Source organism: Python bivittatus, unplaced genomic scaffold, assembly GCF_059951505.1.
Source record: "Python bivittatus isolate LINGU-HERP-01145 unplaced genomic scaffold, Pbiv_v1 ctg000850_np1212, whole genome shotgun sequence".
Lineage (NCBI taxonomy): Eukaryota > Metazoa > Chordata > Lepidosauria > Squamata > Pythonidae > Python > Python bivittatus.
The window spans coordinates 7,742,030-7,768,597 of record NW_028277112.1 but is presented as its reverse complement, the minus strand read 5'-3'; the positions used below and the strand labels follow the sequence as shown (position 1 = coordinate 7,768,597).

General features: G+C 37.5%; 1 long non-coding RNA gene across 1 annotated transcript in view; it reads left to right on the top strand.

Annotated features, from left to right (window-relative positions):
• The first annotated feature begins 109 nt into the window (after positions 1–109).
• LOC148213759 (uncharacterized) overlaps positions 110–26,568 on the top strand; it is a 39,109-nt gene continuing 12,650 nt past the window's right edge. The window contains exons 1-2 of the long non-coding RNA XR_015793879.1: positions 110–188; positions 22,489–22,531. This is a non-coding gene — a long non-coding RNA (uncharacterized LOC148213759). The remainder of the gene's footprint in view (positions 189–22,488; positions 22,532–26,568) is intronic.

The following is a 26,568-nucleotide window of genomic DNA, read 5'->3' as shown; positions in this document are numbered from 1 at the left end:
GGTTACGTATGTTGGAGGAGCTGTAATATGGTTTGCCCCTCCTGGTTCCTACGGCACAGTAATTCATACTTCCCCCTCTCCTAGTTTCTGCAGTATTCTCAAGAGACGCTCGGCTAAGGTTAGGTTAACCTTCTTCAACCCATATTTCAGGATTCGCAGGATGCACTGACCGTCAGGTTGCCAACTAGGTAGGAGTTCCTGGACTAAAATTTGATTGCTTAGCGTGTACGCCCTGTGAACAAAGGTAGCAAACTGCAGGGTAGATCCAGGCAGCATCGTTAACCTATGGTTGGGTATGTTGGGCAAAACAAGGCAATTGGGTTAATCCTATGAGGTACCATTGAACAAAGACAGCCACCAAGAATTCGAAAACTTAGTTCTGAAAGCACTGGGCAAAGTGGCTGAGTAAATCTGTGAATTTCCTGCAACGTTTGTTGACTGCTGCTGTGATGAGGGAAGATGAAATTCTGGTGGTTGGAACACTGCCAGGTCTTTGTAGTTCATTGCTCTGAGTCATCTCATCCAAAATTAGATGTGTCTAGGTAAAGGCTGGATCTAGTAGAATTAAAACAGTTTAAATGTGCATGAATTTTAGATAAGATCTCCCACTCAAAACACAATCAGATCACATGTCCCCACAGCTGAAGCACAGATCTGCTACCAGCCAATACCCCCATTACACAAAAACTGCTCCTGTTATAATGGGCCCATGAAAGCATTTTCTTCTGTGTTCCCATATTTTTATTATTTAAATTTTGAGGCCGCCTGACTCTAGCAACACTGTGCAGCCTAAAGATAAAAATTAAAAAAAAAGCAAAATATGTAGAAAAAGAAAAGAACTGACCAGAAACCAAAACCTAAAAAACAAAGCAGCCAGTAACCAACCAAAGGGGCCTGGCTGCCATTCTAGCCAAGGACCTGAAAGAACAACCAAGTCTTAAGCAGTTTGTGAAAAGTCAGAAGGTGGGAGCAGTACAAATCTCTGGGGAGATATTCCAAAAGACAGGAGCCATTGCCGAGAAGGCACATTTCCTAGGTCCTATAAGATGACAGCCAGTTTGGTGTAGTGGTTAAGGCACCAGGCTAGAAAGTGGGAAGTTGTGAGTTCTAGACCTGCCTGAGACATGATGCCAATGTCACTCTCTCTTAGCCCTCGGAAGACAGCAATGGCAAACCACTTCCGAAATTTGCCAAGAAAACTGCAAGGGCTTGTCCAGGTAGTCACAAGGAGTCAACACTGACTCAAAGGCAATACATATGTGGTGTGTGTGTATAACGTGTGCCCACTCTAGTTGACCTGACCGGATGAAGTATATGGAGACAGGCAGTTTCTCAAGTAACAAGGCTCTATGCCATGCAGGGTTTTATGGATGATAACCAGCACCTTTAATTGCACCTGGAAGCCAATTGGAAACAGTGCAGCTCACAAAGCAGCGGGGACTTATGTCCATACTGCAATATACCCATCATTGCCCATGCTGCTGCATTCTACATCAGCTGTATTTCCAAGTGGTCTTCGAGGGCAGCCCCATATACAGCGTATTAAAGTAATCCAATGGAGAGGTGATCATGGTGTGAGTGACTCCCTGAAGACCCTCCTGGTTCAGGAATGGACACAAGTTGAACCTGCACAAAGGCCCCCTCAGCCACAGCTCCCACCTGCTCTTTAAGCAGGAGCTATGAGTCCAAGAGGACCCCCAGATTGTACAACAATCTTACACATGGAAGTGCAACCCCATTAAAGACTAAAGATGAAGTCTCCCTGGAACCAGAAGGCTAAACAAACAAAGCAGCTCAGTCTTGTCTGCATTGAGCCTGAGTCTGTTCCTCCCCATCCAGGCCCACACAACCTCCGCACTGGGTCACGACTTTGACCGCATCACTTGGCCTGGGGTCCAGTATTTGCACTGTGTACCTTGTTCTGCCTATAAGGTGCTGAAGGCTAGACTAAAAACTGAGAAATGCATTCCCTGAAAAAGACAGTGGCAAAGTAGTACTGAGGAATGCAAGAAAACTGCATTGGCACATCCACGAAGTCATCAAGAGAAGCTTAACTCAAGGGGGACTTTGCTGTTGACAAATTACAAAGCAGTCAGTGACTTATTGCATGCTTGGAATGCTCTATATTTGTAAGGAATTGCCTTTTCTTCCTGCCATTTTCCATGTTCTACAAAATCTCAAATGTCCATTAACAGTGGCCATTTAGGAGGGTAATAATTTCAGACAGCAATATTACACAGGCTCTGCTGCTGTCAGTAGCTGTGGCTGGGTTCACATATCACACAAAGCCATACTGCAGTTTATTTAGGTTTTGTTTATGTTCGTTTAACCCAGAAAACTATAGCTTATTGAGTAAATATACCACAAACCTTAACATAACATAGTGGGAATCCAGTAATAATGTGGTTCATTTAGTTTGGGCTTGGAGCAGTAGGTGAAGTTTCCGATTCTGATTTGTAAACCATATTTATTGCATAGCATTATATGTAATCCTGGCTATTGTGTCATTGACAAACCATGACTTAGTAGGATATGCAGGCCTGAAATATTATTCCTTTCTTGGCTATTAAATTATTTTCTCCTCAAAACTTACCAAACCCACCTGGGGAGTGATCGAGCAGCTGATATGGTCATAAGATCAGACAAAAGATGCAACATAGGTTGTACGAGCTACTTTGTAGTATTTTCATGTGCGTGCCCATGAAAATGAGTCAATGCACTGTTATGCCTAAACCGGTTAGTCAGAAATGCCATTTTTACTTTGAAATATCCAAGCTATAACACACATAATATATAAAGCAGTCTTATACTGACTCAGTCAGCCAGGACTACTTACTCAGACAAGCAGCAGATGTCTCTGGTCCCTAGAGGTTTTTCGTTTTTATCTGGGATTCCTTTTTACCTAGAAATGCAAGGAGTTAATTTTGAAACCTTTTGAATACAAGATGTGCACTCTAGCACTGAGCTGTGATCCCTCCCAAGTACATTATACTGTCTGTTCATGAATAGGAATGCAGTGAAGCACAAATGTTCATGCAACATAAACCCGTTAGTGTCTGGAGATGCCAGAGTAGTTTTTATATAGTTGCTGCTACAGATTGAAATGGCTACTCATCTGGAATTGTATGGTAGGTTTAGCTAAATAATCAATTTGCTACAAGATTCTGAAGTGTTTTTCATCCAATATACATATGTCAGTATGTTGTTGTTGTTTTTAACATTCTATAGCTGCATTTGCTAATGACGTTGTGCTATCATGTGTGAAGTTTTCCAAGTGTGCTATTTCTAATTTTGGTGAGTGTGACAGCAGTTAGCACAACTAAACTACATCGTTGCTCTTGTGATTCCACTTTACTAGATGCTAAGCCTTTGCCTGTTTGTTTTATAAGGTATTTATTGTCATATGTGAACATAATATTTCATTTCTTTATTTTCTTAAAACTTTCGTCCTACACTGAGCATGGTTTACCATAAAATGATTTTCTAAGTGACATATTATTTTTGTTCTATAAATCAAGAAAAAATCATTTTGATTACAAATTCTTTTATTTTTTTAAAGTTTGGTTAAGATTAAATGTTATCTGTATTAATGATAATGTATAAATTATAGTAGTAGAGTTCTATGAATATTCCCTCAGATGCAAATGCCACTATGTTCCATGGGGTTTAATTCCTACTAGCTGTGTTTAGAGCAAACATGAAGATACAGAACCATTCCTTTGAGTTGTAGAATGGCTGAGAAGAGAAACAATTTTTTGTCTTGTTTGTTGTTTATAGTTTGTTCATTTCTATTATTTTCAGAAATGTTCAGTCAATTATGTACTCATTATATATTGAGAGGACTGTGGCAGAGTGATGGAAAAGGATAGGTAAATGGGCAAGAGGAAATGTAATTGTTCTGTAGTTCATTTATTTTATATAATTTAAATACATGAATAAGGTTTTAACAAAAACAGCAGCAAAAAGCTGTTTTAATTTACAAAATATTTTATAAGCTTGTCTTGGTTATCTTCCCAACAACTTTAATTGTTTCTTACAAATATTCATATTAAAATCTATGATAAGAAACAGAAGTTAAGTATCTTCCAGCACTCCACATCTTCATGTACATTATAAAATCAAAAACATCTTCAGTGTTGTTCAGAACATCCATTCTTCCACCTATCCCTACAGTTTTAATAAGGTTTTACTTTTTTAAAATAAAACTACAAGTAGCGTTTAAAAATTGTCCCCATCTCTGAAAAAGGATCCTCTGAACACAATCTTAGAAGAAACATTTTGCAAATCAAATTAAATAAAGTTGTTCTGTCACTGTTATGATTGTTGCTCCTGTTACTGGCATTGGCATGGCTGGGATTGAGAAGAGGGACTGTTCTTGGGTTGAGCTGTGTGACTGACGACAGATGTTTGGGAGAGTAGAGAGGACTTGATTACAGAGGCAGTAAAAATGGAGGGATGATAACAGTAGTGATGGACTGCAGAAGTATGGTGGAAATTGGGGACAAAACATTCCAGGGAAAGAAAGGAAATTTGATTCCAATCTCTACTTCTGGCCCCCTGTCTCAATTTGGGAGCCAGGCAATCAGTTTGCTAAGCCCTCTAGGCTAAGAATGATGGTACCAAACACCAGGTAATAAAATTGTCCTGGTCCACAATCTAATCACAGACCAGAGGACAGATCTAGCATGTATCACTGAGACCTGGCTGGATTTGGGGCAGGGGATGGTAGGCAGGTCATGGAGATCTGTCTGGGAGACCCTAGCAGTTGCAAGGAGTGCTATTTTGCAAGTAACTAGACCTGAAGCCTCACTTGTAATGTCGGGGCAAAGGGACAAGCTGAGGTGCTGCTATTGTGTCATCCTCCCAGCTGCATGGCAGCTTCTCTTACTGAGCTGGGTGATCTCATTACAAGGGGAGTGTGGATTCATCCAGACTGGTAGTACTTGAGATTGAAGGTGGCTCAAACATTCATGGCCACTATGAGCAGCATGGGCTTCTCAACTAATAAGTAGTCTGACTCATGCAGCTGGCCAGACTTTATTTCTGGTGTTCAGTCATGGCAGAGCTGAGCACTTCCTTGTGACGGATTAATTGGAGCCACCAATCTCTGCAGGGAGTAGGGGCCCAATAAAATGACCCACCCCAGCTATCTGATGGATCCCACAGATTTCCTTACAGTGCTCAGGGAGTTTCCTGGTTATCTGGAGGGCAACCCTGTTGGACACCTGGTTGAATGTTTGGAACACAGAGACAACTAAGGGGCTTGACAGGTTCACTTCAGAGTGGCCTCTCCCTGCCTGTCAATCCCATGCACCTCGGTATCGACCTCCAGGAAATGAAGTGGGCGAAGAGCGAGAGCCTAAATTCAAGCCTACTCCCAGGTGTTAAAGGTGACAGAAATATTTTTCTGCAGAATGTCGGCTAGTTGAACTGCTTAAAATGTCCCAGACTCTTTTGGGAAAACAGGCCGGAAGATTCAGTCATTTGTAATAGTCTGGCTGAGCATGTTGCGGATAAAATTGGTCACATTCCCTCCAAATTACAATCTATGGATATTGCAGGGACAGTGTCTTGTTACCTGGGAGGTTTTTGAGCCTTGGGATCCTGAGAAAGTGGATAGATTTTTCTATAATCTTAGCTCCATCACTTGCGGATTGGAGCTCTGCCCCGTACGGCTTATAAAATCAGCTAGGGAGAGGACTGGGAGTCAGATATGGACTATAATCAATGCCTCTTTAAGGCAAGGGGAGATGCAAGTGGCACTTAAGCATTAGTTTGCCCATTCTTCAAGAGGCCAGGCCTGGATCCGATAAGATTCAACAACTTTTGTTCTATTTCTAAACTTTGCTTTCCGGAAAAAGTTACTGAAAAATTAGTGGGTATGCAGTTGTATAGGGCCCTGGAGAATACAGATTACCTAGACGCATGCAATCTGGATTCAGAACTTAGCATGGGAGAGAAACTGCATTGGTCACTCTCATGGCTGACTTTTAGAGGGACTTGGATTCATGGGGGGGCAACCTCCTTGTTCTAGAACTTTCAGCAGGTTTCAGTACTGTCAGCCACAGTATCCTTGCAAGGATTTGGAGTTGGAGCACAAAGTTGTGGTGGTTCTGCTCTCACTTAAGCAGACAAGTCCTTATGGTGGTTGTGGGGTCGGTTATGACAGTTACACTTTGCTATGAAGTACCTCAGGGTTCAGTCCTTTCCCCTACCCTGTTCAAAATCTATATGAAGTCTCTGGGAGAAGTCATCTGTCAGTTTAATGTGAGGTATTATCAATATTTATTATTTATTTATTTTAATTTCTATAGCCACCCATATCAACCAAGTGACTCTTATTATACCCAGTTACATATCTCCACCCCTGGCCCATTGGGAGATAGAATGCAAAGTTGGAAACATTAAAGAAGAAAATGTTTTTGGATTGCATGGCTTAGGAAACCAAAATGAAGCAGACAGATTCTCAGTTTCTGCCAGTTCTATGATTTCTTCATAGCTAATACTGTCTTCAAACAACCAAAACAACACCTTATACATGCACAGATGGGGTACATAGAAATCACATTGACCATATTATTGCTAAAAGGAGGTAGAGGAGCTCAATCACAGCATCAGCGATACAGCCAGGTGCTGACTGTGGAACAGATCACAAACTGCTCATGTGCAAGTTCCAAGTTAAGCTGAAGAAGAAGAAAGCTAGCCAGTTTCCATGATATAATTTTGAGTAGGAGAAGGGTAAAAGCCTCCTATTCACAATAGGAATTAGAATTATTAACAATTGGGAATATTAAACTTCATCGCCATTGGGTATACAATGGACATTTTAATAGCACATGTGAGACAGATTCTACCCCCAAGCCTGAACAGAAACAAGTTTGGCTTTCAAATGGGATGCCTAAATATCATGCCATTAAACTGAACAAATATTGTTGCCCTAATAAGTAGCACCCCAATTCAGGCCAAAGTAAATAGTCTTCTATGTGGAGCATATAAGATGCTATAGAAATATCTAGGGACAGATCAGGGAAGAGGAGCAATTGTACTATACAGGGGATGGGAGACTGGCTGTGTCATTCTGGATATCTAGATCCCAAGTCCTCTGTTTTAGTTCAGTCATGGTTTTATCAAGTCCCAAAGCAGGTAGTGCGGACAAGGTAAGAAAACAATATGTCAAATCATCATTAATTTGCTGCCTTAGGTTGGAAGAGAATCTATCCAGCAAGGTGAGATAAACTAAGGAAGTTCCCCAGTAGACTTGCTTCAGCCAGAATCTAAGACAACAGTCTTAATCAGGCCCCAAAGGAAGTGCAGCCTAATTCTAGTCATGTTAGAGCATTGGAAGTTGAATAAGAAACTCGTAAATTTTTCAGAAATTTTGATTGAATAGTTTCTAAACTAGGAGACTCCTTATAAATATTCAGCTGAGCACCATATAGCATCAGACCGAAAACTTTAGCTTTAAATAGTTTAATAGCTGCGGGGACATAATTGATGCCAAATAGATCTGCAAATTTAGTGATTGCAAGGGATGCTTTTGGGACTTTTACTAAAAACTCTCGTTGTCTAGGTAGACCAGCATGTAGAAGATTGAAAATAGAGACCTAGATATTTAAAGGATATTACCTGCTTGATGGGTTTGCTGTTAATTGTTCATCTAGGTGGGGCCTTAAAGCATTTTCTAGAGAATACCACTACTTTTGTTTTGGAGTAATTTATTTCAAGGTGTCCTCTAGAGCAGTAAAGTGATAGACCTTTAAGGCATTTTCGGAGGCCTACTTGAGTTACAGACAATATGGCTGCATCAGCAGCATAAAGGAGAATAGAGTGTGGTGGGCAAGGAAGGGAGGATGGAATTCCGGCTTAGCAAACGTCTCAACAATCTTATTAATATAAAATAATTCTCACTTGAGGCACAAATAACCAGGCTCAAATTATCCTACTTGAGACACATTATGTGAATACCTAGCTCTCTGGAGAAGGTTCTAATGTTGGAAAAGGTAGAATGAAAGAAAAGAAGAGGAAGGCCAGCAGCAAAGTTGATTGACTCAGCTACAATGGCAATGAGTACACTGTTGGAAGACCTGAAAGACCAGGTTAGGGACATATTGTCATGAAGAAAATGTATCTATGTAGTTGCTAAGAGTTGACAATGACTTGATGGCACATAATCATCACCCAGCATCAGGGGGCTTTCAAGGTCTGAATGGGGAAAACAGGCCCAGACTCAACTCAGGCAAGATGTTGATTCAGAAGCCAACTAATTCAAGGATTGTTCCTTCTTGACTCTTCATGGGCCTGCACTCCGCACAAAAGACCAGACTTGAGATCTAGGATTCCTCCTGGACTCATGTCTACTACTCAAAGAATATGTTGTACTCAGGAGGGTTTTTGCAGAGCTGTGGCTAGTGTGCCAGTTGAGGCCTTACCTCGAACAGGATGCATGGAAGATGGTCCCTCATATCCTTGTCATCTGTAAATTAGATAATTACAATTCATTCTACATGGGGCTGTCCTTGAATATCATCCAGAAACTTCAGGTGGCTCATGTGCTTAATGATCAATTACAGTACTGCCACATTGCACTGGGTACCAGTAGATTTTGAAGTGCAATTCAAGGTGCTGGACACTACCTATAAATTCCTATATTGTTCAGGGCCTAGATATCTTAGAGAGTGCCTTTCCCCCATAATTTCTGCTCATCCAATCCAATAAACAAGGAGATCCTGCTAAGAGCCCTCTCCTCCTGGAAATATGGCAGGAGGATGCCTGACTATGGGCATTCTCTATAGCAGTTCCCCTCCTCTGGAATAACTTGCCTCCTGAAAGAAGAATGACCCCCACCCTCTTGGCCATCTGGAACCTCTTAATTATAATTAGAAAGAGACAATTCTTACCCATGTCTTTCAATTCTACACTGTATGGAATCTTGAGGGCTAGATTAAAAAACTACAAAGGGTGTTTTTGCCCCATGTCTTTATCTACACTCCAAGGTTAGCATATCTTTTGAACCAAAAATCATGGTGTGGTGTCAAGCACCTTGAATTGGTATATATGGATATATAGAACAAGGAGGAATTAGACCTTAAGCCTAAACTCTTCCATTGAATTTGAAGTTAGGGACAAGACAACAGTCAAAGCCTGGAATAATAAAATACAAACTTATTGTATCTCTCATTTGAGTAATTAAAAAACAGGATTACATAGACAAAATTTGAATAAGGGTAGACCTAATTCATTAAATGTTAAAAGAAATCTCAAGACATATGAAGGTGGAACAGTGTATAACAAGCAGTTTTCCGTACTTCCAAACAAGGGAAGTAGAATAAGCTGCAAATCATTGCTTGCTACTTGTTTAAAGATATTCAGTTTCATTCCCCCCAAACTAAGGAGCTTAGGGCTGGATCTGTAGGAGATTTAGATTTTTACACTTGTAAACCGCCCTTTTTATGACTTCTGTCATGGCCCAGGCTCAGGACCCAAATTCTGAATTTGACCCTGAAGAAGCTGCTCCAGCTGAGCCTGTGGAATGTCACCCTCAGGAGACACCAAGCCAGGAATCACATGAGGCTGATCAAACACAGGCACCACCCGATCAGCCAAGGAGAAGAGAGCAGAGCAGTGAAGGTCTGTTAGGCTCCTCACCAAGCAAGGAGGGAAACATTGCTTTAACATCAGACCAGCTAAGAACAACTTAAGGATGCCTTAGGCATGGGATAGGTATCTGTTGTAGATGGATTCAATTGAGGAAAGGCTCTACTATAAGCAAAACCAAAACACACGTTTCAGTTGAGTAGATTCAGTAAGTTCCAGCAGGTGGCAGCACTTGTCTGATCTTGGAAGCTAAGCTGGGTTCAGCTTGGTTAGGATTTGGATGGGAGACCAAATAATACAAGATGTGTAAGCTAGACTGGAGAGACAAAAAACATCCCAGAAGAGGGCAACTGTAAACCATTTTCATAGCAGTCCCATGAAAACTACATGGAAACATGTTTCCATGAAGTCACCAGGAGTTGAGCTCAGTTTGAGGAAGACCTTATATTTACTTTACGTTCATTAAAGAAAAAAGAGAAATTCATAAAGGGTCAGCTTATTGTAAAAGTCACTAAACTTGTATAATTCAATTCCTGAGTTTAAGAATATAATCAGCTTTCAGATGAGGAAAGGAACAGCTGGGTTTTCATCTAGTATAACTATTTGCCAGCCATTCAGAGAAAAAATATTCACATTTTGTAGGGAAGAACTTTGTGGCTTTTTGCTACATGACTCTGGCCTTGAAAGACTAGAGCAGCTGAACCTATCACACATGTAGTATTAAACTCTTCAGTTTTGTAGAAATTCAGTTGAACTTTCTAGGCAAACGGTTGGCAATTCCATTGAGGCTATGAAATATATAGGCCCATTGGTAGTATTACTCCTAAGCAACCTCTCATGATCAACAATGAAATAGAAAGCTAGGGCACACCTTTTGTATAAATCTCTTAGCAAATACAACTGATCAGAAGTGAGAGCATGTTAAATGTCACTACTCTGTTATGATGAAAAGAATTTACTTCATCATCACCATTAATTTTCTACTGAATAACCAAGCTAAGCCCACAAATACCCACTTTTGTTTTGTTTTGTTTTCCCCCCAATAATTTTATTAAGAGTTTTAGGTAGAACAATAAAAGAATACAAGTGAAAAAAAAAGTTTTAAGAAAACAAAACAAAATTTTAAAAAAACCTTCCCCTCCAATACAATACAATACAATACAATACAAATACTTTAATGACCAAGTATAAAATATACACAAGGAATTTGTCTTCGGTGATGAACAGCAAGATCAATGGTGCGTTTGGATAGCAACAAAAATTAATAAACAGTAACAATAACACTGCCCAATAAAATAACTTTTCCAAAGAAGAAGCCACTGTCCAGTACATATCAAATCATACAGTGTTTAACAGAGGAATGGCACAAGGGAAAAAACTATTCCGATGTCTAGATGTTTTAACATATGGAGCTCTATAGCACCGTCCCGAAGGAAGAAGTTGGAACAGGTTATATCCAGGATGAGAAGAGTCTGCAGATATCCCCTCTGCCCTCCTTTTGACCCGCACAGTATACAGTTCTTCTATAGAAGGCAGACGGGTTGCAATTATCCTTTCTGCAGATTTAACTATCCGTTGGAGTCTGAATCTGTCCTGTTTGGTTGCAGAATCAAACCAGACAGTTATAGAGGAGCAGATAACAGACTCAATGATTCCCCTGTAAAACTGTACCAAGAGCTCCTGGGATAATTTAAACTTCCTAAGTTGCCGCAGAAAAAACATCCTTTGCTGTGCCTTTTTAATGATGGCTGTGATGTTAAACGTCCATTTCAGGTCTTGGGAAAGTATAGAACCCAGGAACTTGAAGGACTCTACCACTGATACTGGGCTGTTGAGTATGGTAAGGGAAGGAGTATTAGAAGGATTCTTCCTAAAGTCCACAATCATCTCCACAGTTTTAAGTGTGTTCAATTCCAAGTTATTACAACCACACCACAAGACCAGCTGTTGAACCTCCCGTTTTTATGCTGACTCATTTCCATTTCGAATTAGACCAATGACAGTTGTATCATCCGCATATTTCAAGATTTTAACAGAAGAGTCTTTTGAAATGCAGTCATTGGTATAAAGGGAGAAAAGCAACGGGGAGAGCACACATCCCTGAGGGGCACCAGTACTGATTAACCGGGTACCGGATGTAATTTTGCCTAACCTCACGTGTTGTTTTCTACCTGTTAGAAAAGGACCTCCCACCGTCGTCATGACAAGTATAAACAATTCTATAATCTCTTTACCTCTTCTTATTTAGCCAATATACGACTCTTTGTTCCATAACCCATCTCTTAACAATAGGCAAATCAAATAAATAACCTCTTCTCCCATCCAATTCTCAGCAAAAAATCCAAACAGGGCTCTAAAATATTAACATTAGTTAACATATATAGAATTCAACATTCCACATATCCACTCTTAGCTAAAACAGAATCTAATTTAAAAGGCATAAAATGGTCCCAATATCCCAATATAAACAAAAAAGAACGGTTTAACATAACAAAAAGAGACAGTTTTTTCTTTACCACAAAACAAGCTCCTATAAACAACATTTTACCCTAAATAACAACTTATGCCATTCTGATATACGTTCCATATCTCAACAAACCATAAGCAAATCCACAAAAGACTGAAATTTAGTATAACAGAAACAGTTTATCTTTTAAAGAAAACAAGATCAAACTTCCTTACTTAAAATAAAAAGACAATTAAATACACAGCCAGTTTGAATACTATGAAATTAAGATACATAAAATAACAAAGGAAATAACTTAAACACCTTATTAAGTATAAACAAGCCCAATGTACCACATTTTTTTCTAGTTAAAATATCTGCAAATTCAAAAAGAACCAGCCAGAATAACATGTCCCATTTTATTCCTGGTCGAATAAACTGATTTTATATTCCTTTTTTCTTCCATACAGAACAATCTTTCTCTGTAATCCATTCAGATGGAAGTTGACCTTTGTTGGAATTTTCTTCAGTACTTTAGACAATCTGTCTTGTGACTCCAACAAAAAGAAATTATTCCAATTGCGCTCTAGGATTGTCATTTTTACTTCCTTCTTAATTATCAAATTCTCATCCAGTTTTTTCTTTGGTGAAAAGTTCTTCTTCAGATTCTCATCCATGTTTTCATCAGGTAAGTTTTGCTGCATATCTTGTTCTATAACATCTTGTTCTATAACAGTTTGTTCTCAGAAAAACACAACATAGCTGACATAATTGATTCAATATCCCAATGCAGTTCCTCAAAGATATCTCTAAACGCCATTTTAAATTACTTATTATCTCTTCAGTCTCAAAAACAATTTCTCTTTCCTACAAACATGCAATTATTCTTTAAGAGTAATTTCAGAGTGTTAATATTGAAAATCCAATTACCAATGCTTTCTGAGCCCTTAATACATTTAAAAACTTAGCCAAAACCTTGTCTTACTTTTTGCTGTTTAAGTTCTTTAAAATTATAAAAATAAATCTATTTTATAAAAATTTATAAAAAAAACCCCATCTCTCAATTTCCCTCCACCTGAGATTTCTTCTTGCGGTCTCTCCATGAGGAAAAGGAACAATCATAAGGAGAAACAGCTTGTGCAATCTCATCGTCTCTCTCTTTTGTCCAGAGAGGATGGTAGAAGCCAATGCGTTAGTCGGTTCCTTATTAAATTCCACAAACATCAGCTCCACTTTACACAGAGCTGTCTTCAGACCGCCATCTTCACCAGGAAGTCCTCCACAAACACACATTTTTATTGATAGCATGCTGCCCAAATCAGGAACAGACTCATGGTAAGGCACATCTGACTACTAAGTCATCTAGAGCAGTGTTGTCCAAACTTGGCCACTTTAAGATGAGTGGACTTTGATTCCAGAATTCCCCAGCCTGGCTGGGGAATTCTGGGAGTCGAAGTCCACTCATCTTAAAGTGGCCAAGTTTGGACAACACTGATCTAGAGTAAGAAATTTGTGAAGTATTTTCACTCCATATTAGCCATTGCAATTTGTGCAGAACATGTTCAGTTTGTGGAGGCATTATTTGGTCAGAATTTGAGGAAAATAAACCAGCTGGCAGGGAGGAATGAATGTACTGGGTACAAGGACGTTTAATACCTCTTTACATGAGGGAACTATGCCCTCTGCTTTAAAAAATGATGCAATCTCTCTCTGGGAAAGGTGCTCCTTGAACCTTGAGGTTTTAACAGTTACAAATGTTGCTTGTCTTCAGCAAGACCTAGTGAGGTGTGTGGACAATCAACTACAGAAGAAGCTGATTATCATGGCCCATTTCAGTTTGGTAGCAAAGTAAGTTGCATAGGATTACTCTTCACTATATGTGACACAAACCCACAACAACCATGGTATAATAGAGAATGACTTTTTAAAGCAAAACAATGACATCAATTGCCTGAATCCCACAATAATTGGCAAGTCTCCTTGTAAAGGCTAGTGAATGAGTTAATAAGAAGGTTTTTAAGTTTTCTTCCTAAAGGTGGAAGATTAGCAGTGACGAAAATAATCAAGATGTATTTGTTTTCCTTGATGACAGCAGTTTTTAAATACTAACACTGTTTTGCAATATTCTTTACATTTCTAACCAATAGGTAAAGACTGACTTTTATCTGGCTGAGAATCTTTTGTTAAAGCAAAGTGCTTAAAAGTCAAACATAAGAAATCAGCTGTAACAAGAATGAGTTTGATGGAACCTATTCTCTTGAACTATGTGTGGGATTACAATCAGTGTCCCAAAAATCTATAGGTCAAAGGACACGAAGAAATATGGGGACAGGAGACAGTGCAGCAAGATGAATGGCAATTGTTCTAAGGTAGTAGCACCAAGTGATGGGGATCTGGATGTGTGATTTGGTTGTTTTGGTTTATGGTTTGTTTTATATTTAGTATATTTTTAATCCTAATACTGTGAGGTAGTGTGTAAGATCCTCAGAGTTGATTTGATCAAAGTAGCATGAACGCCTTAGTAACAAACAGATAAATCGGGAAAACTTGCTTATTTTCTCAGTAGATCACAATTTGCTTTATTAAGCAAATTATTAATTTATTATTAATAAATTATTAATGTGTACCTCACATTATTATTAATGTCAACCTCCTCACCCCTTACCAATTGTTAAATGTAGAGGAAAAGCACAAAGTACTCTGTTGGTTAAGAAATCAAATAGCTAATTAGTCTGAGTTTGAAATACAAGTACCAGGAAATACAGGTATTCAGTACAAGCCACAATGATGTCACAAACATCATGATGTCACTGCACAAATGATGCAAATTTGTATCATCTGCTGATGATATTATGGTATATGTGACTTTGCCTACCTCATCTTTCTGCCAGTCATAGACTCCTGCCATGAACTCACAATAAGCAAACATTATCTCTTTCTGATGTCTGAATCATCAGTTGAACTCCTGGAAATTGGTTATGTCAGCTTTTTCCCAACCTGTTGCTTTCCATATAAGTTAGATTTCAATTCCCAGGATGGCCAAAGGCAGTGCTGAGAATTATGAAAACCTGAGTAGTAAGTCTGAGGATAGCAGATTGGAGAAAGCTGAATTATATTAAGTCCCTCCTTGCTGTTTTCACTGTAGCAATCCATTATTCCAGAAAGTATTACTTCTTAACATTTTAGGAGAACTAATGTGATTTACACATTCAGAGGATTTTGGCCTGTAGGAGAAAATGGGTGAGGAAGTTTCCTGGCACCATGCAGACTTGTAACAGTACAGTATGTTGTTATCTACAACAGACATGCATAGAACTCTGAAGTGTTCAAAAGGACTCCCATTTGTTAGGCCTTCTATAGTTTATTTTGGGGTACCACAGAATTTCTATGAAATCACAACATGAAAATGTTAAACCTCATTTTAACAGACTGATCTGGAAGATGTGTGTCTCCATTATTCACAACTTTCTCTTATGACAATGATTTCTGTCATTTGCATGGTGACATCATTATATAAATTATGAAGTTTGTATCACTGGCATTAGTTTGGCATCCAGAGCCAGTTTGGTGTAGTGGTTAAGGCACCAGGCTAGAAAGCAGGAGACTGTGAGTTCTAGTCCTGCCTTAGGCATGAAAGCCAGCTCGATGACTTTGGACCAGTCACTCTCTCTGAGCCCAACTCACCTCACAGGGTTGTTGTTGTGGGGAAAATAGGAGGAGGAAGGAGTGTTAGGTTGTTCAGCACCTTGAGTTATTTATAAAAATAATAAAGGTGGGATAAAAAGTCTTTTTAAAAATTACATCATTATACCAATGATGCAACTTACATCATTCATGTTGTTTGCACAATGACAGCAATACATAGATGATATAAATCATGTGGAAATCTGGTCTGTTGCACACAAAGTCCATCATATTGAGGTCTACTTAATCAGTGTTTCATTGCACTTCAAATGTAGGAGGAAATGTATCGAACAATCATATTGAGATTTAAATGCAATAAATAAATTGGGATGGAGCTGCAATAGATAAATAGGATTCTAGTGATGCATTTACATAACAAATTAGTTCAAAATTAAAAATGGATATTTCTTCTTTTGACCAAAACCAGAAACTATTGGAGATCTCTCTCAGTTTTATTTTTTTGGAAAAGCAAACATTCCATGAAATACAATGTAGCACAATATACAACAACATTTTAATTTCAGGTGCAACACAATGTTCCAAAGATAATGTATAATGTAAAATATAATATAGAATCTCAAGTATTGTTTTGGAAACACACATACACACACACAGACACTAATCAAATAAAAAATATTCATCAAAAATATTTTTAATATATTATTTTTTTAATAATATATTTTTTATTTTTTAAAATATCAGTGAACGGAATCAGGTGATGTTTTAAGGTAATAAATTTGGTTGTCTTTGGCCAACCAGAATTGAGCATTGCAATCTTTGTAGCTCAAGAGGCCAAGTATAGCAATATGCCCGGTAGGTCAGGAATTGGGAATCAGTAGAAAGAATGTGAACATTGGATACCATCTTTCTCACTAAACCTATTTTTCCAGTAGAAATTTTCTAGTAGACCCTACTATTAAACTGCTGTTTTTATAGCAGATTCATCAGTGACTAGGATCAGCATCTGATTCTCTGATTCAGACCTAAAATATCACTCTAGGAAAGTAGCACTGCTCTAATCACCAAATACTGTAGATCACAAGTTTTTGCCTTTTACGTCTAGATGTCCAAAATGTATGACAAGGGTGAGAAACCCTTGTCTCTCCACATGTTGCTAAACTACAACTCTCAGCTTTCCTCACTATTGTCTATGCCACCTGAGACTTCAGCAGCAGGCGGAGAGCCTCATGCTTTGTATTCCTGTGCTACATTATAATAAAACTCCATTTATCAACCAAATTAGCATTAGTATACACTTCAGTAATGTATTATATGTATGGCACATTTTAATCCCCTCCCTAATCCTCTTCATTCACTATATACATACACATTTAAAAATGTTAAAAGCAATAATTAATCAAATCATTCTGCATATTCATTCTTCATTTTTGGTAGTCATGGCACAGTGGTCTGCACACTGCAGACAATTTCTCATTTTTATCTTTTAGAATCTCCAATTAAAAAGGGCAAAACTCCTGATGATGGGAACCTCCTTTGCCACAACAGGCAATATTAGACTATATACTACGAATGAATGAATGATTGTGTATTATGGCTTTTGGCTAGTCGATATAAAGCCATTATAATCACATACACCTAGTTAACTTTGGGATCTGTTCCCCAGTCCTTTCCAAGTTCAAATACAAGACAGTTGCCTGTACATCACAATCATTTGTATTCATCTCAATGTTTTAAAAGTTAAAATATATTAACCTGAAGAGACAAATAGAAAACAAACAAAAAGGAAGGAATATATAATGCAATTAATTTAATTGCAAGATCTGCATTGATTTTAATAGAAATGGATGCCAAACCAGGTAATCAAAGCTTTGCTTTAGTTGTGTTATTTTGTTTTTGAAATAATTACACTTGGCCAAACTATTTAGGGAAAAGTATTGAATGAATGAATGAATTTGTATGATGGCCTTTGGGTAGTCAGTATAAAGCCGCTATAGTCACATATGCCTATAGCTAATTTTGGGATCTTTCAACAACAAAAGGCCATGTTGTGAACCTCTGGTTGAGTAGTTGAAAGTTTAGCAGAAGGATTGGGTTTCAAAGAGGAATGGGCTTCCTCTTTCTCACAATCTACCTTCTGATCCAGTATGGATACTGGGGCTGTTGGGGCAGAATCATTATTTTCCCCTTGGTCACCTGCTCATATGGAAATGCATCTGCCTCCTTGCTCTCCGGGAGGGTTTGGAGCAAAATGCAAGGAGTCCAATCTTTCAAATTGTTATCCAAAGATTTCTTTAACAAAGACTGCCCAACTCAGCCAAATAATCCAAGCATGGACATTTACAAAGTATACTAAACAGTTAATCATCAGGCTTTGTAACATTTATAAGCATTCATGGTGACCTATCTTATATCAGCATGCATTAGAGTGAATGTCAGAAATTGCTGACTATATCATTATGCTCAACATGTTTTATCTACTTGGTGCTTTAATGTGCCGCAGTGATACTTCATCCAAAGTACAAACTAAAGAAACAATCTGTCTTCAGCTTTTAAAGCCAGCCCTGCCATTGCTTGCCATGTGGCTCTGTCAAATAAATGATGTAGAGTTGGCTAAATTCCTTTCCAACACTGGTCTTTCTGGATATAAGATTTATCCCTAAATAATAGCTGTTTCGGTTTTTAAATTCTTGCCAATTCTATGACAGTCTGAAGTGACTTTTTGCACCGACTTTAATTATACCCCCAAATCACAGACTGATATTTAACAACAAAATTGTTAAGCCAAAATCCAGCTGTTTTTGAAATTAAACTTAAAATTAAAGAAATATTATTACGCTTCACATTATTCTATGTGGAATTTTGCTTTTGATCAGGAAAGCAACATTTATGGCTTTTTCCTTATCAGGGAACATAAAGGTCCTTCCACATTTTTTACTGTAACCCTTTATGTCAATCACCTTAGAATCTTAAAGAACCCATTATTATTATTAATATTGTATTAGTAGTACCAGTAGTTTTTTTTCTGGTCTACAAGCAATCTTACTGAAATCCAGAATAATTCTTCTTAGGCTGCTGGTAAATAATGTTTTGTCTTGTCACAAGAACTCCATTGCTTTCATGGCAAGGTATATCTCAGGTTCCATTTCTACTTTAACAGCAGAAAAGCCATTATAGTTCTTTGATACCCACTCCATTAATGAAAACATAGATCAGTTTAGCTCTATGTTCATCCTGTGATGCCATCTACATTTGTGACATATTGCTGGGGTGACATTCTGCAAGGTGATTCAAAGCATATTGTGTAAAGCTGGTCCTTCCATACAGCACCTTTACCAGCCATCTCAGGTGCTACTGTTAAATGATTATTTGCTCTGTCAATGTATCTGACTATATCCCTGATATTGATTAATATATTCTTAGTCCTTAATATAGCAGTTGAAGTTATTCCCTCTTACCTTTGTTGGGGCAGTTGTGGGAATCATGCTATGTCAGCACGTCAGTTTTTCTTTCTCTCATGTGTTATCCCCAAACGTCACAATAAAATTCAGGTACACCAATGTATTCTACACAGATATACCCATCACCATTTTGGAGATGGAGGGCTATTAGTGGGTATATTCATAAATGCCCCTGTGTAATTCAATTTTTTGTTGTCCTGTCCCATTTTGGTCATCAAACCCATAGAGCTCTGAATCAGCAGCAATACTTTTTCTGGTATAACAAATCACTTTCTAAAAGTCTGTTTCTATTTTGCAAAGCAGCAATCAGCATAGTGCTTTTGAACTCAGATTCTGTGGGCTAATGCAGGGGTTCTGGCATTGTCATAAGTACCAGTGGAAGTGGAAAAAGGGAAGAAACAACAGGGGATGTTCAATACAATCTGCTATTTTATGCTTATGTGTGTATGGAAAGCTTTTCAGGCATTTCTGCATAGCAGCTTTGAGATGCAATGATGTCTTCCTGGAATAAGGGCACCAATAGAGTACTTTATCATCCAGCAGTTGACCATACTGTGCTTGCAGAAAGTTTTACTTTCTTGGGTTATATTGAAGCAAAGCATCACTCTCGGTAAAACAGCTTTATGTTCTAGACCCAGAAACTCTCCCCTACAGTCAGGCCTGCCCAGAGCTAGAATCTCAGATCTTGGAGGAGAAGTAGAATCTCCTGGCAGAATTCGGGAACCCCAGTGATTCTGAGGAATATGAAGCAGCAATGTTTTAGAACCTCACATTTTCTGAACCAGGAAAATAAACATGTAAAAACATTTTTTATTTGTATTGTTTTAATATCCATCTGACACCACTAATAAAGTAATTCTCAGGGGAAAGGCAAGAAACTTGTATTTATCGTTATATTTTGTTGATTTTCAGAGCATCATACTTTCAAAGCTGTGAATGAATAAGAGCATAGAAGCAAAATCTAACTGTGACAATACATTTGGTACAGAGCTTCTTCTATTTAAATAAAAAACATAGTTCAGACTTCCTCTGTCAACATGGAAAAGTTGGGGACTGAATAGTTAAGAGATATGTAAATTGGGCACTGCATGTCAATTCCCCAGGATAACCATAAAAATACTGTATAACAACTGAAAAATATATGAAACAATATTAAAAGGGACTTCCGGGAACCAATGGTGGACTGAAGACAGCTCCTCAAGAGCGGAGCTGACAGTCGCAGTGGAAAGAGAAACTGGTGAATGAATAGGCTCTTTGGAACCCCTCTCTGGATCAAGGAGAGAACTAAGATCACCCACAAGTTTGCTCCATACAGAGGTTCACCTGCAAAGAGCTGCAAAATAGCAATCTCCAGTGGGTTTGAGTGCTCTGTGAGCCGGAGGAAAACATCCCACATATACCATGGCTTGGTACCTTCAGATGGACACTGGGTTTGCTCGCTTCCTTTCTTAACTATCTTAGGAAAGTGCTTGTTATTGATCTTTTGGATGTTAAGAACCTTCTGAAAGGAAAGTTTCATTACGCTGGGAGAGCTTCCTTCTATCCTGGATGAAAGAAGTTTCATGTAAGTTTAAGGATTAAAAAGAAAAGTTTTAATTTTTGGAAAACAGCAAAAGAGGGACTAAAATGTTGGTTTTGGAAAGTTAAGGGGCCAGACAGACTTGAAATAATATTTCCTGTGGGTTGTTTAAACTTTTATAAAAGAATATGAAGATTTTGAAATTAACTGTAAGAAATCCTCCTGTGGAAAAGTTTTGCTGATGGGAAAATAAACATATGATAAGATGTTTGAAGGTTGACTAGAGGGTACCAGGGAGAACTAAGGATTACAATTAAAGGAGAAGAGACATATTAATACAATGGAGCAATATCTGAGTATAGATGAAATTAAATGGGAACAATGAATTTACTGAACAATGAATTTTCTGTCTGGGAACACAGAAATTACTTTCAAGATTGTCTGCCATTATAAAAATGGATCTAACAGAGGTTGTAGAAGAGGAACAGATTTTATTAGACAAAATAGAGACTAAGGCTGACTTGAATGTGGATTTGAAAGTGGATTTTTAAAAAGATGCCAGAAAAGAGTAATATGGAAAAAGATGTAGATTTGAAGACAGATTTAAAAATGATAGATTATAAGAGTGATATGGAAAAAGATGCCACAATGGATTTACAAATGAAATTGGCTGATGTTTTAATAATTAAAGGGAACATACAAATAATAAATCAGAAGAGTGACTTGGATAGCCTCCTTATCTTGGAATTACAGAAGTTAAACTACTGAAGCTGTTCCTGAGAGGAGACAAAGAGAAAATGATAAGAAATCAACTTGTGGGATATTATTTGATGGATTAAAGATGAAGCTTTTTAAAAGTAAGCGGAAGGACTATAAAGTGAATTTATTTGATCAGGGTTAAAATATATATGTTGTGATTTCTGGTAGATATTAATGGAATTTCTTCTTGATCAGGATTGAATGATGAGACTTTGAAGATTTATTTATAAATGGGGAGGTAGTTCTTTTGCTTTATTCCTTAGAGAAGAGATAACTTGGAATACAAAATGGATTTATTTGATTACGGTTAAAATATATATATGTGTTATTTCTGGTAGCTCATGTGACTTTTGCTGAATAGGACTGGAAGATGAGTTTTTACAATTTGCTTATTTATAAGAGATGAGATATGGGAAGAAGATATCTTTTTATTATTATTGAAATACTAGAGAAGGTGGTAAGTCACTGAGGTTGTTTATACTTATCTGGAGGGAAAGAAGAGTCATTTTTTTATATTTCTCCTTTTCGTATTTTTTTTCCTTTTTCCTTTTCTTTTTCTCTCTCTGCTCTTCTTTTTCTTTACTTCACTTTTTATATTCTTCTTAGTTTGTATTAGTCTTTTATCTTTGTACTTGTAAACTTTAATAAAATTATTACAAAAAAAATATTAAAAGGTACTTTTAAATACAAAGAGTTTGCTATGGAGCAGAGGGTAGCAGAGGGCTGCCCTTGGTTGCCAGGGCATCTGTATAACTTTTAGATTATGTCCATGACACTTCTAGATGGTATCCACAGATTCCCAAAAGAAAAAGCAAAAAAAGTTAAATGTATTAAATTTTGCAAAATCATAAATCTCGTGACCTTTTAGTGTCTTGCATTATACTGTATATTGTGAGATTTCAGCTTTCCCACATGAGATCCCGAGGGACCTCACAAAATTTCAAAAGATTACAAAAAGTGCAGGGGTGGAACCTGAACAGATTTCAGATTTATCACCTTTTAGAGGAAATGCACTGTGGATCACTGTGAAATTTAATTACAACATTTCCTTTTCTTTCCTTTTCTAGTGCATCATCTGAGAAGTCTGGCCAGCAACCTAAAAACTTTGGGGTAAGGAAGAAAATATAACCTAATGCAAATATCAATTAGGAAAAGCCTCAAGAGAGAAAGGGGTTAAATTGGTTAGGCTTATAAGACTTTTAATTACAATAATTATCAGGCTGCACCTACACTGCTCAGAAATCATTAGGAAAAATATTAATGCAGCTGGTTGAACTCATCAACTACAATGCATTAGCTATTACATATCTTGGCAACATGTTTCATACATATATTTTTCTACTCCTTTTTCGGCTTTATTAAGTGTTTTGCTGTTTAAGTCAATGATGAGCTTGAAAAAGCCAACCATTCATTTTACTCCTTATCTTTAAAATTCTATCACTAAAATTGTACTGCTTAACAAAGTAATAGCTTGAGATAGAGTTTCTAATCATCTACATGCTAAAGTGCTCTGAGACAGCCAGAATTTCTCTAGGGCTTTGGAGGAGAATGGAGCGCATGCTAAGGAGGAAAGTGGTGGGTTTTGAAGAAAACTACCTTGGTCCTGTCAAAATATTCTAGTTGTCATTAAAACACTGTCTTCCAAACTAAAGGGGACATGGGCGATCAGGGATGTGACAGGACAAACATAGAAAGAAAAAGAAGACTAGGTACCTAACTTGCCAGCTTTATTTATTTAACTCATTCAGCTGCTGTACCATTGCTAAGTATGTCTCCTTTAAAAAATCACATATACAACACCAAAAGCAATTTTATGTGTATCTGGCAGAAATCATTTAGGAAAAATGTTTTTTTATAGCTCTTTTAGGAATAAATATTAAAAACAATACATGGCTTGCTAAAGCACATAATGTACTAAGAGTTATCCAGGCATTAAACTGGCATGGATACAACACGCTTGAGATGAGGGATGTGGATTGTCAATGGCTCAACACACAGAGCTTCCTATTAGATCTTCATGCATTCAAGGTTCCCTAGTATATCAGGGTTTCCAGTTGCAGGGGCCTGTAAGAGCATTCAGTTGATTCCACTCACACAGCCTTTTTTAAATCACACAGCAACGACATGGGAGAGGGGGGGAAATAGACTAATATGTGTGGCCCAATTTTTTTTTTTCTACGTGCAGGGAAGTGCCTTATTTGCTTGATAAGAGCTTTTACAAAAAAAACAAAAGAATAGTGGCACATCTCTCCTCATTGTAATAAATAACAAGAGTGGAGAACCTACTTCCCAGCCAATTGCTGAGCAATAACTACCGCATCCCTCATTATTGCCCTTTCGGACTGAAGCTACTGAGAGTTGCAGTTCGGAAACATCTGAAGAACCATAATTCCCCATCTTTGACATATAATAAAATAAATATATTATTCCTGTGGTTCATGTCACCACTATTTGCCAGTGGATGGGAAATTTGAAGCATTATGATGTGACATCAAAAGTTTAGTTTTGTTGTGTATCATGGAGAAAGATAAGATCACTGTTTTCAGTTATTGCATTCCATATTGTCTCATTTTTTCAAAACATATTGTTTGAAAACCTATACAAAGTTACATGACATTTATAAATGTATGCTATAATAGTAATGGGATCTGATTCAACAGAACAAGTACAGTAATGCTATAAATAAATTCAGTATATGTTCAAAGACTATACTGAAGAACCAATTTTCAAACTGCAAAAAAAAATTTTTAAAAAGGAAAGCGCAAACTGATCAATTCCCTTCCTCAGAAGCTACAGCTGTAGATCAGACAAAATGTTACCTTTAGATCATTAACAGCAATTGACAATTCAAAGCCAGAAGTACCACATTCTGCCAAAAAGTGTCATTTAAAATTCATATTGATGAGCTCCAAAATTTCATTCCTTTCATAAAATGATGCTATTGTGCAGAGGAAGCAGTTCAGACATAGACATCAAATCAGAATAATTCTAGCTGAGCCCTTTTTTGTTAGAGCTAAGTAATGGCAAAACTGTAACCACAGGGGTAGAAGGTTTTATTTCATATGTTGTTCTACATCATAATTTCATGAACAGAGCTGTGCTCCCTATCCCTCACAACCCCACCAGCCTGGTACTCCCATACACTGTAGACACACACTTTGTCCATGCAATGAGAATGTTTATAATACACATAAACTATCTTTATTGTGTTGTCATTTCTGAGTCTGACTTTAACCCTATTCCCTTTTTGTGTCTATGTATGTATAATCCCTTGGTATATCTAACTGTCTCTCTGTTGCTCTCTGAGTGAGCCCCGATCTGTCAGTGTCTTTCTTTCCTCTCTTTCTCTATCCCTTTCTCTATCCCCTATGAAAGAAAATTACAAAGATAGGTAAAGAAAGGAGCATTCCCAAGACTCTACTTTTCTCCCCCGCCCCTCTATGGCAGATTGAGACAGATCTCAAAACCTTTGTCCATGTCACTTTTTAAAAATGCCAAATGTTCCTAGTCTTCTAAGCCAATAGTAAGCCACCAAATTCTTATGTTTCTAAATTGACAGAGAATCGTTTGATAAAGGAAATATACTCTTCAAAGAATCAAGATAGTTGTCTCCTAAAGCCTAGATACTATTTTAAAAAATCCTTCTTTGCACATGCAAGTTGAGTTTAGGTTTTTCTGAAGCTGATTTTGTTTTGCTTTTTCCTGTTTCCTTAAGAATAAATGGGATTTATATGTATGTTGTAATATAAACAAAGATAATGCATGTAAAAATAATTTCAAGTTAGTTTTTATTGTATATTATTGAAATGCTTAACTTACTAGAATATAATTGAAACAGTAGAAAACATCACTTTCATGTCTTTTGCTAAATAATAGCAAATTCCTTCATGCTGCCATTTTACAGCATGACTTCATTAAGAAAAAGCTGCCAGACAAATCGTTCAGGAATAAAAAATACACAATTGTTTGCATGATATCCTCAGACACCATGCATTTATGTTAACCCTGAGAAGGAGGATGAGCAAAATGGGTTCATTGCCCCAAACAGGAGGGTCAGGATCTTTCCTAGTTATTGTATTCAATTCATTATCTGAAGTGCACTATCACATATTTCATATAACAAATATGTAATCTAGCCCCTCATATTACCGTCAGGCATTGTTCAGCATAGGTTAACTTGCAGAAGTTCACTTCTCTTTATGTTTGTAGATCTTTCTGTAATAGATCTTAAGAATCATATTACAAAAGTGAAAGAATTAATGGACTGAAGTTCAAACAGGTATTTTATATAGCTGCCACAAAACATTGCAATTGGTGGTTAAAAGGATTTGATACCCAGAATTCTGAACAAAAGCGATCAAGGGCTTCCAGAAGGTATAGTAAAACAAGACAGTGGCCACAATGTACATGCAGTGCCCCCAAAAAACAGAGAGAGCTTCAATTGCACCATCTTGTCACCATCTTGATTTTTTTTTTTTACAATACCCTGTGGACGCCTTTGAAAGTAATTATTGTCATTCCAAACACATTAGCTGTACAATCAGAGATTTTAAAATAAAAATGCATGATTGAGGGCCCAGGGCCAGAAGATGGTCCAGATGTGTTTAAATGTGGCCTGTAAAACCTTCCAAAAATTGCCCACAGATTGTCAAATAACAGGATTTTTCAAACATATGGAGAACAATTATATCAGTACATCAGGAATGATGGCATATAAATGAAAGGAGGTCAAAGTTAAGCCTTGTCAGGGTTGTCTGCAGGAAGGAGGGGATTCAAAAAAGTCAAGTTGGCAGCTGCAACTGTATAATCAAACTCCAGCCCAAGCACAGTAAAAGAAAAATGGGCAAAAGGGTAGGGTTTTGATTATGTGGAACCATCTTGATTTCTTGCAAATTCCTCTGGGCCTTGCCTAGTTTTGGGGATGCCATCACCAACCTGCCACTCAGAGACCAAAATTTGGCACTTCTGCTTAAAGATTTCATCCCTAATTAAACAGGAGTTTTTTACACAAAATGCTGCTAAATAAGAAAGCATATTACTTTTAATATACAGTAGTTAATTTGCAAGTACCAATCCTTTTAGCTATTTAACCAGAATTGGTCACATTTCAGGAATAAAATGCAGAAGATTCATTGTATTCATTTGTT